Source organism: Lactuca saligna, chromosome 5, assembly GCF_052625555.1.
Source record: "Lactuca saligna cultivar CGN05327 chromosome 5, ASM5262555v1, whole genome shotgun sequence".
NCBI lineage: Eukaryota > Viridiplantae > Streptophyta > Magnoliopsida > Asterales > Asteraceae > Lactuca > Lactuca saligna.
The window spans coordinates 249,061,208-249,079,972 of record NC_136421.1 but is presented as its reverse complement, the minus strand read 5'-3'; positions in this window follow the sequence as shown (position 1 = coordinate 249,079,972).

Here is an 18,765-nt window from a genome sequence, read left to right as displayed (position 1 = left end):
AAATTACATCAAGAAGCTTGGAAGCTCGAAGCAAGGCTTGGATTTGGAAGTTTTGCTCTTTTCTCCATCATCTCAAGGTATAAAGTTCATACCTTGATGGCTTGTTTTCTAGATCTCATTTTTGGGTGTTTTTATGCATCTTTTTGGTCCCAAATGTTCCATTTTGAGCATGGCATGTTCTGGATGTTTTGAGTCGTACTTTCAGACCCAAGGATGGGTCCTTAGTAAAAAAAGGTCCCAATGGCTAGAATTGCCTCATGCATCTTGTTGAAGGTGTTAATAGATTAAGACCTTGTGTTAAGGACTTTTGGGACATGTAAACTCATAAATTTGGGAACTTTATGACTTTAAGGTGCATTTGGACTTCGGATCTGAAGTATGGGCTTGAGTACTTAATCCATTAAGCACTTAATGAAGTATTGGACTTTGTGAGGGTACGTCCGCGTAGGTGGAAGTATGCCCCGCGTACTCAGTCAACCACCCTGTAACTGGTCAATGCGAGGCTCGCTTCCACTAAGCATACTTCTGGGTTACGCCATGCGTACTCACATGAGTCAGCCCTTATTAAGTTAACTCGACTGGGTTGACTCAGTTGGTTTAGTGGGTTTGACCAGTGGACTTTTAGTTTGACCAAGTTTGACTTTGAGGGCCTTTTGGGTATTACGGGATTTTGATGGAATTGATCACTTGGTGGATGTAGGTATTATGTAGAGAGTTGAGGTTCGAAGTCGAGCCTCATCAGTCTAGTCCAATTTGCGAGGTGAGTTTTCCTCATTATAATTACCGGTCGAACGCACCAAGGTTGGCCCATTGGTTTAATAACCTGATATTCTTTGATATGATGAGTATGGAATAGATATGCATGCTAGTTTTGATATGCTAGTCTGGTAGATCTGTAGGACTACCTGTGATACTGTCTGATTATTTGTGTATGTTAATATATGTTATATGTCGACGTATTATAGGGGTTGGGTTGAGGTTATACTACTCCATGCGATAGCCAACAAACCTTAGAGCAATTCAAATATGAGCTGAGGGTCGGGAGGGCATTCCAGACTCATACTGAGGGCTCATGGGCATTCCAAATACGAGTTGAGGGTCAAGAAGGGCATGCCAGACTCGTACTGAGGGCTTACTGGTATTCAGTCTGATGACTGATCTGGTAGGGGAGCAAGCCAGGCACAGGTTGGGGGCCGAGGGCAAGCCAGACTTATGTTGTGGGCTAAGGAGTAATCCAATCTATTAGTTGTGGACCCATTGCATGTTGTTATTGTATATGTATTATTTGTTGTGTATTTGTATTTTAGGGGACTCACTAAGCTATAGGCTTATAGTTTTGGATTATGTTTCAGGTATTTCAGAGGATCGCAAGAAGTCCAAGGCGTGATCGTGCACCTCCTCATGTTTTTTATGATTTTGGGAAACTCTGATATTAAACCTGTTTTGAAAACTATTTTGTAAATGTTTATGATTTGTGGGTTGTTTTAAAAGTTTAAATTTTTCATGAATTTTGTGGATGTTACAAGTTGGTATCAGAGCCTTGGTTTGAGTGAATTAGAGGAATACTCGTGTGAATCTAGTCTCAAGATAAGGAAAATATTTTTTTTAAATGGTTTTCAAAATAATCAAGGAGGATGCGATGTGTACGATTAGCCGGAGCTAGTAAGTAGACCATAAAATACCACATTATTATTGATATTGTGATATGTTACAACAACATGCTAGTGATATGCTAGGGATCTTCAGTATTTTGCATGATACAATTTCCTGATAATATGATGCCTGATAACCTAAGTTCTTCTTCAATGAAATTGACATCATTACTGTAGTTAATTAGTGTATGCATCATGGTTATGCATAACTAAGATTCTATAGCCTGAGAATGTCTGGTTTGACCTTATTTCTTGTTCTTTTTTGATAAAGGGCTTAGGGTAGGTTTAGATATTCGACTGTCTATAGGGTCCAGTGTTATGTATAACTAGCTGTCACATCCCCAATTTCACGGCCAGAAAAGACTGATTTGTTTATGCTTTGTTTTACAAATCAGAGTAATCGTTTAAAGAAAACGGTTGCGGAATTTGTTCCCAAAACAAGATATGATAAAAACTTATCAAAACATTTCTCAAAGAGAATGTATTTTCATTAAATAATAAACCTCGGGATGTCATGTTCCGATACAGACACATAAGCATAAACATAACATACATTCATTTACTCTAGTGATTTACATCTCCTTTAATCTCTCAGTGCAAAGCAGCTTCGTATCGATACCTGTGATACAATTAAACTGAGTGGGTTAGGCTTGGGAGCCTGGTGAGCATATAGGGTTTTCAACCCACAATAATATAATTATTATATTCAATCATCAAACAATCAACCCAATTACCCATCCCCATTATCTTCTTTTAATCTTCCCTAAAGATATTATCCTAAGGGTCATCTCCTATATCATATTTACCGCTCATCTCCTTACATATTATATCCTTATATGCTTGTTCCTAAGAACATTTCCTAAGGATCATCGCCTACATTGCATAGACAATACTAATTCGGGGATCACTCCCTCAATATATGTCTAGTAAGGGTTAGCGTATCATCGCATGATTACGCAGCCACAACATCGCCTAGACTCGTAAATCATAATAAGGGTTAGACTATCATTGCATGAATACGTAGCCACAACATCGCCTGGACTCCTAATTCATAGTAAGGGTTAGTCTATCATCGCATGAATACATAGCCACAACATCGCCTGGACTGGTAATTCATAGTAAGGGTTAGAGTATCATCGCATGAATACATAGCCACAACATCGTCTGGACTCGTAATTCATCACCTACAGGTTATGAGCCTGCTGGTGTTTCCACGGGGTCATCTATAATAGTCTGTGGTCGCCATCTATACTCTGGTAGATGACTACATCACCAAATTGGCACATCGCCGGTCAAGGTTATGGTATCTCCTCTCATCTCACATCACCTATTTATCATCACCTATCTATCATCACCTTTCTATCATCACCTATTTCTCATCACCTAATTATCATCACCTATTTCTCATCACCTAATTATTATCACCTATTTCTCATCACTTAATTATCATCACCTATTTCATCTAATTCATCTACCCATGTTCTACCCAACATATTTGTAGATATAAAATACATATACATATTAACTCATTTAACACCTATATAAAACATCCATTCCACACTCATCTCAAATAAACAAAATATATAAACACATAGCACGTATTTCATATCAAATACTTAATATATATATATATATATATATATATATATATATATATATATATATATATATATATATATATGTTAGAAGAAAGTGACCACACACTCACACGTATAAACAACAATATATATACACATAGTACGTATTTTATAAAATACTTCATATCTATGTGTAAGATGAAAGTGACTATACACTCACTTGATCAGAAGATGATCAAACAGCACTACGGCTCTTCAAGTAGATATTCTTCGGTGAAACCGGGATCACTTCACACACCGGGTTTCTCGCGGGCAGAGCTTCGGCTCGGGAACTCTTTTCTTCTTGGGATCTTCGGGCTTCGGGACTTGCTTCGGGTCTCGGGGTTGATACCGGGGCTTCGGGGGTACTTCTTTTCACGTAAATCGATGTAATATGGGAGAGAGATGATAGAATGAGCAACCAAACTCGGCTGGCCCTTCAAATCTATTTATATGGCAAAACTGGCCTTTTCCACGTCGTGGAACCTTTTGCCACGTCGTGGGCTTGGTCGTCACTGCATGCGTCATCGCAAGTTGCATCTGGGGGACTCCCGGAGGGGTCAGGAGACTGGTCATGTGGTGGCACTGCTTGCCACATCGTGGTCTCTGACAGTTTTGGGGTTTCGCGCCCCGAACTTCAGAAATTGATAACTTTCACATATGAACTCCGTTTTCGACGTTCTTTATATCGACGCGAAGGTTAGATTATGCTCTAAAAATCTAGTTTAGACTCCATTGGCTAATTTTGACTTTATTTTTAATATATTATAATTATATTACTTATATATTATATTTAGTAGGCCGGGACAGGAAAACTCCGTTATAAACTCATAACTCCTTCATCTGAACTCCGTTTTCGTCTGTCTTTTCATCGTTGGAATACTATCGATGAGATCTTCAATTCTCATTTAGATTGTTTTGAATAAATATCGCTCTAACGTAAATTCACTATTTACGTTACGTTGTGTCATGCCGGTTCTATCGCGAAACTTCGACAGGTCATAACTTCTTCGTTATAACTCGGATTTTGGCGTTCTTTATATGCACGGAAACCTTGTGACTTATACTAAAACTTGGTTAAGATTAATACTTCTAAATAATCTTCCATCAAAAAGTCATTTTTGATGCTTATCGTCTCTAAATTGACTAGCCCGGATCTACGGGCGTTACACTAGCATACACGAGTGCTGCAGGGTTAGTGGAAGTTTTACGGGTAAGTTATGTGGGATCAGTCGTCCAATTTTGAGATGTTTAGCCTTTCCTATAGCGAGTGGGGATTGAGTATATGATTATACTAGTGTGTATTGTTAGGGTCGTTATGATGATCCTCTTAGACAAATACGGGTAGGCGTGGAAGGTAGTATGGGTCCGTACTACTGAAAGCACAGGCCTTGTACGCTTAACAAGGAGGTCATAACCCCTTATGGATTTGTTGGGAGTTGGTTCCCCTGATATGATGTGTATTATCTGATATCCTCCTGGTTATTTTCAGTATGGTGACTACGAGGCAATTTGAGGCTAGGTCCGGATCAACTGCGTTAGATGACAGGGTCAAGGAGATCCTACAGGAGGAGGTTGTTTCTCACTTCCAACCTCGGTTTCTAGAGATGTTTGGGTCTATTAAGACAGACATGATTGAGTACGTCGATGAGCGTTATGATGCTTTATCCGAGTCTACTGTTGCAGCCACCGTTGTCGTTGCGGCTGTAGAGGTTGGATCGGGTCGGGTTTTTCAGTATCGGGACTTCGACAATATGAAGCCCCCGACTTTTGATGAAGTTCAGGACCCGATCACATCCATGAGATGGCTATCTGATGTTTAGGGATGCTTTTTCACTTGCTTTTCCAGCTGACCAAAAGGTCAGGTGCGCTCTGAACCTTCTAAGGTTTGGAGTGAAGGATTGGTGGAGACTTGTTACCAACTCACATTCTCCCGATCAGCGAGTTGTTGTGCCTTAGGAGTAGTTCTCGGAGATGTTCCGTTCTAGGTATGTGCTGCTGGTGGAGCATGAGAGGTTGGCCCAGGAGTATTTGAACCTGAGGTAGGGGACGAAGTCGGCGACGAGATCACCAAGATGTTCACAGAGAGGGCTATAAAGAGGGCTATGTTTTTGTTAAAAAATTATAGCTCTTGTTTTTTATATATAATCCAATTTAAAAAAAAAACATATTGATTTTTAAAAATTTACTGTTTTTAAAAAAAAATTGCAGTTTTTTTTAAATATATATTTTTTTCAATTTCTTTTAAAAATTCATGTTTTCTAAAAAAATTTAAAAAATCCGCATTTTAAAAAAAACAAAAATTATCATTAAAAAATCTAAAGTTTTGATTTATTATGTTAACTGTAGACATTTTTATTAATATAATAACACAAGAAATTAAACATTAAATGAGATTGGTAAGATGACGATCATGCTCTTAATAAATTAAATTTAATCCAACGCACCACCTTTAGTTTTTGAGTTCTCGGGAAACTATGAGTTCTCAACATATCTCACCCATATATAACCCGTGCATGCAAGTTTTATCTAGAGGTGTGTATGAAGCGGTTTGGTTCGGTTATTGGCGAAAACCGATCTATAACCATTACAATTGGTTAATACATTTATGTAGCCATTAGTTATTGGTTATTATCTGTTATGGTTAATGGTTAATGGTTTTAGATGGTTAATAGTTTTAGTTAATGGTTAATATTAGTTTACCAAAATTATAATAATAAATAATATAAAAATTGAAAGGCCATCGACCAGGGCAATTCAACAAATTTAGAAGCTCTAAGAAAACAAAAAAATTGGAGCCCTTCAAGTAAATAAACAGTTTTGAACTTGAGACCTTTAGTTATATAAACCAGTTCTTTTACCAACAAATCTAGCTTTAACTTGTCTTTGTATCCCAAGAAATACGTATATATACATATATAACACAATAAGCTTTAAAATTGGGAGTTATTTAGGATTGGGGACCCTAAGTACTTGCTTAGCTTTTCAAATGGTGGAACCGACCCTGCCATTGACATAGAAAGTGAAAAAAAAAAAAAAAGTACATTGATTTAAAAAAAAAAAGTAAAAAAATGTGTTGCTATAAAAAGTAAAAGTAAGAAAATACGTTGCCATATAAATGACTACCAATTTTATAATTGTTAAGTATTTAAAAAATTACAAGTTCCATTCTAAAAATAATTCAATAAAAATCGAGTATAATTAATTAATGAAACCTATTCGTTAACTTCTTTTTGCATCCTTCACTATGGAATACGTCGCATACAATATAGATGTCTACTTGATTAAAATATATAGCCTTGATAGTTGATACAAATAATAATAATAATAATAATAATAATAATAATAATAATAAAAAAATAAAAAAAATAAAAAAAACATTTAAGATGAGATCAATATCTAGAGCAAATAAATGAAGAACAAAGCCAAAATAAAAATATACATTAAAACACATAAAAATACAACATAACTAGATCACTATTATGTGCGTATCTCATACAACATAACGGAGTATATCTTCAAGTTTTGTTATTTTATCTCTATTACAGACTCTTTTCTTTGTATTTGTGCCCTCGTTGCTTGCTAATCAAATGGCTTTTATTAATATACTTATTTGCCGTTTCCAAAAAAAGATTTACCTCATTTCTTATATAATTACCATATTACCAATTATATAACATATATAAAAATACTTTAAAATTTCTATATGGCAATTGGTTCGGTTCAATTATATATGGTTCAGTTTCATAGAAAAACCAAAACCGAACCACTAGGATTCGGTTAATGAAAATCATAAACCACACCATTGGTTTTATTAATGGTGTGTTTATAACAGTTATAAGGGTTAAGGTTCGATTTTTCGGTTATTATGTTCATCCCTACTTTGTTAATAATGTATTTAATTTTCAAAATATTCATCTTTAGTTGAAGTCTTGAAGATAATGTATTTAATTTTCAAAATATTCATCTTTAGTTGAAGTCTTGAAGATACGATCAAAAAATTATAATCATTCCAACACATGCCTTGAGAGCCAATCAAGTTGAAAGTTTTAAAGGCCCGTCAATTTCAAACTTTCAATTTTATTAGCCCGATTCTTAACTTTGCGGCCCATTCCAATTTTTAATTATCATGCTTTTTCCTTGGTTCCTATATACTCAACAACTGGACAAAAAGATACAGCGAAAGATTATTCACACAGGCACACTTCACAAGTCAAAGGCCCTACACAAATCAAAAATCAAAAGGAAAACGTCGCATTTATCCCTTTTGCTGTGGAGAATCACGAAGTCAAAAAGAGAAAGGAAAATGTTTCCAATTTCATGACATGGGGATATCATGACATGTGGTTAGGAGTTGAGATATTTGGTGTCGATCGAATTTTAAAACAAGAAAAGGGGTCGATTACTCGGAAACGCAGAAAGCAAGCAACGATCCAAGAAGAATGTGGGCTGATCCACTGGATCAAAGGGATAGAGATTAGGTGTAATGCTTGTAAAATTGATCGACACAATAGATGGTATAGTATGATGTTTAGTTGCAGCTTATTTTAATATCACTTGATGAAATTTGATAAATTAAGTGAATGCTTGTTTTTCGGCCAACAACCGCCGTTTAAGGTCTATTAAAATTTCTTATAGAGAAGTTTTGGATGACAAACATGAATGAGTTTCGTTATTCCATTCAATGTTATTCTTAATTCTATGCACTTTATAGTGATATGGTTGATTGATTTTAAACATAATCATAAGACCGATGGGTAATTGGTTAATTTAGTTGGTGTTAATAATGTTACCACCATATTTGTGTTAATTGGTTAATTGATAAGATGAATTATTGAACCGGGAAAGTCAACTAAATTTTATTTTTCTCTTATTTGCGAAATCACAAATTGCATTGTTTGTTTCTTAATTCAATTTGGTTTTAGCATTGTGTTATTAAATTTTCTTTGAGTTTGTTTTAATAAAAAAATAGTTTCTTTGCTAAGTTTATTTTATATTAGTTTTAGAATTTTTGTTTCTTTAGTTTAATCAAGCCAATTTATTTTTACCAACAATTAATTGATAAATCTTCATTTAAGATAAAACAGCACAATAGTCGTACGAACATATTACATGAATGACCTCATATACAGATATACTCATGAGTATGTATTTTCATCAACACAACACACACATATCTAGAGACATTGTAATCTTTTTTGTAACGTCCTGAAAATCCAAAGTAATTTTTTTAAACAATAAATCATACAAACGACTTGTTCCAAAACCGATCAAAGTGAATATATTATTTAAACATCAGAGTAATATCATTAATTGTCGATGCGGAAAACTTTGGCAGATGCGGTATAGTCATGTCGGACCCTTCCCTTTTGAAGCGAAATTACCTGAAACCATAAATATGAAATCGTAAGCACAATACTTAGTGAGTTCCCCAAAATACCACATATCAAAACTTACAAGTGTCATGAGCTACCCCCGGGGTCTTTCCTTGCAATGCCGAAGGCTAAATCCCGGTCTTACAACAAGTGTTAGGGGCCAGATCCTAGTCTTCCATGTAATTGCCAGGGGCTAGATCCTAGTCTTTCGTACAATTGCCAGGGGCCAGATCCTGGTCTTTCATGCAAACATCATAGAGACAACTAGCATTCCACATAACAAGTAATGGGTCGACATTGGTGCCTTCGACCCATGGATATAGTGAGAAAACTCACCTCACAGTCTGAAAGAATAGTTGCACTGATCACTACTCTAAAAACTATCTCTACTGGTCACCTATACAATTAATAGGAACCCAAATCTCAAACTATAAATCAAATTACCCAAAATGCCCTTAGGTCATCAAAGTCAAAGCCAACGTTCAAGGTCCAAAAGTCAATATTTCTTCCCAGCAGAGTACGCCCAGCGTACTCTAAGGTTGACCAAAAGCAAGGCGTTGACCACATACACGTAGTGTACCACCAGGTACGCCCAACGTACGCAACCCAGTCTCAAAACTCTATTAAGAGCTTATTTCATTAAGCCCTTACGTCCAAAACTCATATCCAAGCCCAAAATGATGTCCTAAGTCATAAAGCTTCAAACTTTATGACTTTACATGGCTATAAAGTGCTTAATATCCAAAATCCTAAGTTCGTAACTTAATAAGACATCACAGCTTTTGTATAGAAGGGATATAAGGGCCAATATCACATTTTTATGGTTCATAATAGCTGCATAATGGATAATGTTTCCAACTCTATTAATTAGAATGGTCCCAACAAACAAGATCTAGTCTTTAAGTCTCAAAGGGACCCAAAAGTGCATCTTTTTCAACTCAATCCACTAAGTACAAGTCTTCAACCTTCATATCTGAATCAAAATGTTGTTTAGATGGATAAAGTTTCCAACTTTATCCATAACAAAGTCAAAAACTTTCAAGATCTAAACTTTATGCACTTAAAGTGACCAATAGCTCATAACACCCAAAACTAGCTAGATCTAACAATTTCATCATCAAGATTCAAACTGTATACCTCTAGAATAAAGATCAAGGTGAATAAAGTCTAGATCTACAAGCTCCAATGCAACGAACACTTCTTCAATGAGTAAAAACACTCTAAAGCACTTAAAAACACCTTCTTTTTGCTCACAAGGCCCAATCTAGGGTTATGATTACAAGAGAGGGTGTTGAAGAGGTGGAGGCTGAGAATGGAATGGGTTTGGGGGAGTTAAGGAGCTTAAATAGGGCTCAAACCACAAAAATAGGGTTTAGGCACTGATCGCATACGTCCAGCGTACTCAATTTACGCCCAGTGTACTAGGGATGCCCTAGTACGCCCAATGTACATGTTGAGTACGCCCAGCGTACGCGGCTCAACCCAAAACCACCTAACTTCAAATGGTCATAACTTCTTCGTTCCAACTCCGTTTTCGACGATCTTTATATCCACGGAATGGTATTGAAGAGCTATACAATATTATCTAAATATCTTGGACTAAAAACTTCTCGAAAAAAATTCCATATTTCATGCATGAACCCGACCTATAGGTTTTCCCGTTTTACTTTTTGACTCCAAAACACAATTCAAAGATTTAGATCTCATAACCATCATTACCTCCTTCCAAAAGTTCTAAACATCGCCTCCTTAAAGCCTAAAGCCTTTACACAATAGACTTATGGACCACAACCCTGAGTCACAGAATTATCCTGAACATGGTGTTACAACTCTCCCCCACTTAAATTAGATTTCGTCCATGAAATCATTCCTTACTATCTCTTTTACCAAACTAAACAATCCTGACTGAACTTGTTGAATCCCAAAACCTTGCTCTGACGACCACCCAAATAGCAAATATCACAAGCCCTAACGAATAATTAACCTCAACTTTTCCCCTAAGCCAACAAGTATCCAACCGCTATACCTAAAATTGAAAACCTTGAACAATGTTGGACTCCCAAACAGACAAAACCAATCAAAACTGTTCCCACAAAGACTCAACTTCACAACCCAAACCAAACAAACCTATCAATCCTAAACAATTTACAAATACCCGAAAACATACACACCCGACTACCTACCAGATCCCTGATAAAAATCGACCCTAACATACAATGGCCTTCAAATAATCGAACCCATCCTAAGCATAACTCACATAGTGATGACAGATGAATCCTTTCTCCTACTGACCTTAACCGATAAAGGATAACCATCACTAATCAGCTCAAAACCAAGAATCCAATACCTTATATGACTTCCCGACATACAAAACCATTCTAAATTACTGCCAATATGGCTCCACTTTGCAATCTAATCCGAACAAAATCCTTAGAACCCTAAATTATCCAGTTGACCAACATTCGCATTTTAGATCTATCCAAGATATTTTGAGCTATGAGCTAATCTACCAATTATATGAAGTATCGAATTCCCGACCGGCCCTTTAAAACAACTATACCACGAGACTTTATCCAAGAGTCTGTCTGGCCAAGCTACTCTAACCTACTTGTATATAAGGCTTCAGCAGCCCTCCTATTCCAACTAGGGATATCATAACCAACCATCACACTGATGCAGTGTAACTTACTTTTCTCTAAATGAATGCTACACGTCCATCTGTAGTCTTACATCACGACCGACCCCATACAGACCACATCCTTCCTTGATCCCATGATTGTTGTGGCCTTCCATAGTCTCACAACACATCTATTACTACCTGCCAACCTAATGAATGCTACGACCATCCCGCAGTCTTATAACGCTCCTATCATTACCTGCCAACCAAATGAATGCTACAGCTACCCCGCAATCTTACAACACTTCTACCACTACCTGCCAACCTAGTGAATGCAACGGTCACCCCACAGTCTTACAACACTTCTATCACTACCCTCTAACCTAGTGAATGATACGGCCACCCCATAGTTTTACAACACTTCCACACGCCATGGACCTAACCCATGGTCTTACCATGCATCTTTCGTACCAAACATAATCATCATGAGTCAAAAACATATTCGACTATACCCCAATTAGGTGTTTGGGTTATGATTCGAATCCCAAAGCTTTCATCAGACAAGAACAAAAAATAGGCTCTAACACAATCCCTCCACCTAAAACTAATCGCATACCCTCCATGCGCCACCAGTAATGCGCAAGGTAACCTAAAATCTCATTCCTTGTGCAATCCCATAGTCCAAGCGGTTTTTCCCCACTTGGATTCAACTTGACAATTACCGATCTTACACCCACGATCAAACCAATTTCTCATTTCCTCGTATTCCCGAATGACCCCTACAATTATTGCATTCAAACCCAACATGCCCACCTTGTCGCTTCCTTGAGTTCCTTGATGATACCACCAAATATCAAACTGGTTGTTTGTCTTCTCTCACTTAAAGCTTGCTCTGACGGTGGTCAATGCCTCCTACATCGACATCCAAAAACGGCTCACTTGAATATCTTCTAATCATAACTCTCGATATGCAAAATGACATATGAATATTCTCAAAACAAAATATATGCGATGTCAACTGGTGGAACTCAGATCTCCTCATCCCAATATTGTAATGCTCGACTCCTTACCATGGGAACATCCACTTTACCCTTGCGGCCATCAGTGATCCTCAAAGTAACTGGAGTAGGTACATACACTGCTCCACCCCACAACATCGGACAATCGGCCTTCTCGTGGCTCACCTGGTTGCAATGGAAACTTACAGGAATCATCCCCCCGGGGACAATCTTTGCTGACCTGATCAAGCCTGCCACATTTATATCAACCCGAACCCCTAAATCGATAAACTCTATCACGCTGCTTCTCGCACATGCTGCACTAACCTCAGTCAAGTTGGCCTTTCACTCGCTGATCAAAAGTATTGGGTCTCTTCACATGACCCTGAAACATCCCAAAAATATGGTCCAAAAATTTTGTTTTAAATCATAAATAAAACCATAAGTATCATTCATCATATAAAAATCATAATCATGTATCTCATAAATGCCATAAAAAACTATCAATGTATCAAAATCATATGTCAATATATCATAGTCTGAACATCCCAGGCTGAACAAATGGTGTGTGCATTGCAATCATCTCAAGCTCTTCCCCTTGCTACTGGAAGTACCTGAAACCAAAACTGAAAACTATAAGCACGAAGCTTAGTAAGTCTCCCCAAGCTACCACATACCATACACATAATCACAAAGACTGGGCCCCCAACCTTCCTCGGGGCCTGCCCGACAGTGTCCGACATCAGTCCTTGCCTAAAATCAAGCATCGCGGTATACAGATATGTTTCTACCAGGCCCCGCCTATCTCTTGGACCGGCCGTTATGCACACACAAACAATAACATATAATCATGCTAGTACATAAAAGTCATACACAACATTATAATTTCTAGTCTTAAGGCCTCGCTAATTATGGGCCCCGCCCCTACTCTGCTAATAAAGAGATATGGAACCCCGTCCACACTTAGCTAGTGATGAGATACGGGACCCCGCCCACACTCACATCCCTACCAGGCATATACAAGTATCATAAAGACAACAAGTATAACTAAACATGCATTCCTTCATCGGGTACCACCGGACATTGAACCGTAGCTCGGAACATACATACAAACATTCCTTGGGCTTTCCTTGGCATCAGACCAAAGTCCAGAAACATATAACCTACATCGGGCCTCGCCCAACATCGAACCTTAGTCTGGTACATACTAACATACATAAACGGGCCGACATTGGTGCCTTCGACCCGTTCCTACAGGAGAAAACTCATCTCACAAGCTGACTGCAGAATCCCGTGAATAAACCTCTCACTACTAGCTGGTAGATCCCCAAGTTGCTGATCTCTCGACTCTTTGAGCTATCATTACCAACATAATACTTAGTCAAAATCCAATAATCCCTTATATATCATTCCTTTCTGAAGATCCCATCACGGGCCAAACTTGGTCGAAGTCACAGTCAAAGTCAATGCTTGGTCAAAGTCAAAGTCAACACCCCGAGTTGACTTAACTCGCCGATTTGACCCATCAACACATCGAGTTCTATTAATCAGAAACCCTGAACTCGCGATCCAACACGTCGAGTCATCCCCCTGACTCGCCGAGTTCCCTTGCTACTCGTGGTCGTGATAAAGCGAGTCAACTCATCGAGTCCCTCCTCAGACTTGTCGAGTTCTACCTGGTACACAATCGGGATAAATCGACTCAACGCCTTGAGTTTCTCTATGAACTCGAGGAGTCCCTTAGTCTGTTTGGGCCATCTTAATGGATTAAGCCCCTACTCTTCATATCTAAGCTTCATACTTCATATACATACTGAAAATGTCCTTTTGAGGGTAAATTTTCCAACTTTACCTGTTAATACTCTTACTTAATGGGTTTAGCTTAAACCCTAACTCTTTAGGATCTAAATCTTGGTCCACAAGTCATCAACCCTCCAAGCTAAAGCATACAAACTGAGATCTGGACCATAGACACTACATAACCACGTAAAGCTTTCACCTTTCCCTCCATGCATGGCATTTTGGTGCTTAAAAGGCCAAAATGTCACCCTATAGATTGTATGGGGCTTCAATGGCCATAAATTTTGCACCTTTATGAGATGAAAGCCCTCCATGGTTCCAGATCTGAATGGTGTACTAACTTGGGACGTCCATATCCTAAAGATCAAGTTTCTTGGACTAAAAACCCAATAAAATAATAATAAAGAGATCTAAGAGGCTACTAAGCAAGTTTGAGGCTAGATTACTAGAAAGTGATGAGGATGGAACGAAGTTTTTAGATCTATACTCTCCTTCTTGAGTCTTTAAGCATTTCCTTCTTCCACAAGCTTCAACATACAAGATTTCTCTCAAAAATGGCTTACAAGCATTAGGGATTCGAGATCTAGGGTTTGGACAATGAAGGCTGGAAATGGGGCCAAACCCTAAGTCATAAAGTGTTTAAATAGGGTGAAAAATCCTGGATTTAGGGTTTTCCAAACCGATTCCAACTCGTCGAGTTGGTCCTCGATCTCCAGCTCATCGAGTTGGTCTTCCAAAAGCACGCGTGATAATCATTCCTACTCATCAAGTTCTCAGGCTTGAACTCGAGGAGTTGCCTTCTTGTTTGGAGATTTTCTTTCCTCATTTGGCCTTCTAGTTTCCAGGTATTACAAATCCCCCCCCCTCACTTAAACTGGACGTCGTCTTCATAGTTCGCTACTGCCACATACCCCACAAGCATCTTACATGCCACGCCCACAACTTTCCTCCTACCTACCCTAGACCAATTGGTGTTTCCCACCGCCACCGATACTCGCCACCCTGGAAGCACCACTATCATCCTGCGCAATCAATGGCCTTCCCAAGGAAATTGAACCCAGATATTGAATCCTTCCAAACTCGATGAAGGATAATCCTTATTATCATACAAAGAACTACTTTTGTCTTTTCGAGATCTGAAATCTATAATGGTCTGTCTCCCTGGCGGACTGCCTATGCTCTAAAATTACCATGCCAAAGCCTCATCGCATAATTATTCAACCATAAAACTTTCCACCCTGATTATCTCGATGCTACCAAAATAAGACCCCTGTCCATAACAAGCTGTAGAATACTTATACTTAACAGAAGGCTCAGATAATCCTTCGAGTAGAAGATTTATCCCTGGAACAGTTAGACTCATACGAGAGCTGCGCAACAGGGTCAAATCAATTACTCTGAGATTATTTAATCCAACAGTAAGTGTCTTAGCATCTTTTATCAACAAACTATCTCATTCACAAGAATCCTCACATCACTACTTCTACTCGAACATTGTGCTACCTCTCATCCACTTTCCGACTGAACCAATACCTCCTAGGACCCAACCTGTCTGCCAATTATCTGGAATACCGGACTCGCACCTGGTTTGCTGAATCAATGAACACCCTCTCATTCGCTCACAGCGACTTCCGAAGAAATCTTTGGCTATTGAAACTACCCTATCCACCTTGCCACTCTTAGCTCTATAAATCCTAGAATCCCCACTCCTATATCTTGACCCTACGGTCTTTTCCAGGTCCTATCTACCTTGCTATGATCACACGGGCCTCACCCACGGGTCTCACCCAACCCATATTATGGAATGGTCTTTCCCCCAGGTCTCACCTATCTAGGGATACGCAGGTACAACTCCAGCTAGAATCATATCAACCTATCATTTCCTGATTCTGATCACGCTAACTAGGAGATACGGGCCTCGCCCACAATCTGCTGACTAGGAGATGCGGGCCCCCGCCTACACTCTGTTAACTGGGAGATATAGGCCCCTGCCCACACTCTGCTTTCTGGCCACTAATGATTGTTGTGGCTATCCCGCAGTCTTATAACATTTCCCCATGTTGTCTAGCTTCTAGTGAATGCTACAGCTATCCCTTAGTCTTACAACACTTTCCATACTGTCTGACTGCTAGTGAATGCTACGGCTATACCGTAGTCTTACAACACTTTCCACACTGTTTGGCTGCTGGTGAATGCTACGGCTATCCTGCACTCTTACAACACTTTCTATGTCGATCATGCACATGACCTAACATCTTGGCTGAACTCGCGTCCTAACGGGAATTTCCTCAACCTGATCCCCAAGCCAACTATCGAACACCAAAAAGATGTGAACCCTAATTGGGAAGTTTCCTAGACTCCCAAGTCACATACCCCTCAATTTAATCAGCCACTTGGGCTGCCCTCATTTTTCATGAGAATGCGAACTCATCCTAAATTCACACTTCTTTCTTTTCCTGAACCCCTAGAGAATTCTCCCCCACTATGATTCGCAAGAATGCTTGGTATACAGATCTGTTTCTACCAGGCCCCACCTGTTTCTGGGCCTCGCCCGCTATGAATATACAAACAATAACATATAATCATTCTAGTACATAAAAGTCATACACAACACTATAACTGCTAAGGCCTTGCCTATCATGGGCCCGCCCCTACTCTGCTAATAAAGAGATATGGAACCCCATCCACACCTAGCTAGTGATGAGATACGGGACCCCGCCCACACTCACCTTGCTACTAGGCACATACAAGTATTACAAAGTCAAAAAGTATAACTAAACATGCATTCCTTCATCGGGTACCACCCAGCATCGAACTGTAGCTCAGAAACATACATATAAACATTCCTCGGGCTTTCCCTGGCATCGAACCAAAGTCCGGAAACATATAACCTACATCGGGACCCACCCGCCATTGGACCTCAGTCCGGTACATACTAACATACATAAACATGCTGACATTGGTGCCTTCGACCCATTTCTACAGGAGAAAACTCATCTCACAAGTTGACTGCAGAATCCCGCGAACAAACCTCTCACTACTAGCTGGCAGATCCTCGAGCTGCTGATCTCTCGACTCCTTGAGCTATCATTACCAACATAATACTTAGTTAAAATTCAATAATCCCTTAGATATCGTTCCTTTATTAAGACCCCATCACGGGCCAAACTTGGTCGAAGTCACAGTCAAAGTCTAAACCAACACCCCGAGTTGACTCAACTTGCCAAGTTCTATAAATCAGAAACTCTGAAATCACGATCCAACTCGTCGAGTCATCCCCCTTACTCGTCGAGTTCCATTTCTACTCGTAGTCCTGATAAACCGAGTCAACTCGTTGAGTCCCTCCTCATACTCGTCAAGTTCTACCTGGTACAAAATCGAGATAAATCGACTCAACTCGTTGTGTTCCTCTATGGACTCGACGAGTCCCTTAGTGTGTTTTGGCCATCTTAATGGATTAAGCCCCTACTCTTAAGATCTAAGCTTCATACTTCACATACATACCGAAAATGTCCGTTTGAGGGTAAAGTTTCCGACTTTACATGTTAATACTCTTACTTAATGGGTTTAGCTCAAACCCTAACTCTTTAGGATCTACATCTTGGTCCACAAGTCATCAACTATCCAAGCTAAAGCATACAAACTAAGATATGGATTCTAGACACTGCATAACCATGTAAAGCTTTCACCTTTCCCTCCATGCATGACCTTTTGGATCTTAAAAGGCCAAAATGTCACCTTATAGCTTGCATGGGGCTTCAATGGCCATAAATTTTTCACCTTTATGCCATGAAAGCCCTCCATAGTTCCATATCTGATTGTATACTAACTTAGGACGTCCATATCCTACAGATCAAGCTCCTTGGACCAAAAACCCAGTAAAATTATAATAAAGAGATCTAAGAAGCTACTAAGCAAGTTTGAGGCTTCATTACCAGAAAGTGATGAGGATGGAACGTAGTTGCTAGATCTATAATCTCCTTCTTGAGTCCTTAAGCCTATCCTTCTTCCACAAGCTTCAACACATAATATTTCTCTCAAAAATGGCTCACAAGCATTAGGGTTTCGAGATCTAGGGTTTGGACAATGAAGGCTAGAAATGGGGCCAAACCCTAAGTCATAAAGTGTTTAAATAGGGTGGAATTTGCAAAATCCCGAATTTAGTGTTTTATAAACCCAGTCTAATCATCGAGTTAGTCCCCTCAAACTCGTCGAGTTGATCTTCCAAAAACACGCGTGACAATCATTCTTACTCTTCGAGTGCTCGCCCTTGAACTCGACGAGTTTCCTTCTTGTTTGGAGATTTTCTTTCCTCATTTGGCCTTCTAGTTTCCGGGTGTTACAGAAACCCCAACTATTTGCACCTGATTTGGTTTCCTCTTCCCAAGGTACTTAAAATCAATATCTGCTCTCAGGATCTAGTTATCATGTCCTCCAAAGTCTGACAATATGAAAAGCTGACAAACATTGTTATAACATATCGCAACATATCATGGTACCTTGTATTCTTTATCTCCTTGTCTGTGGCATACTGCGAAACCAAAAGAGCCCTTTTCCTAAACATGACAATGATTTCTGCTATAGTCTTAGTAGTCTGGTGAAGGTCTTGAAAATCCCTTGCCAACTGTTGCACCTCCATAGTTGGTTCAAACTCTACCCTAAATCGGGTCACAAACTCCTCCTGAGTCATCATCTCAATGGCATCAT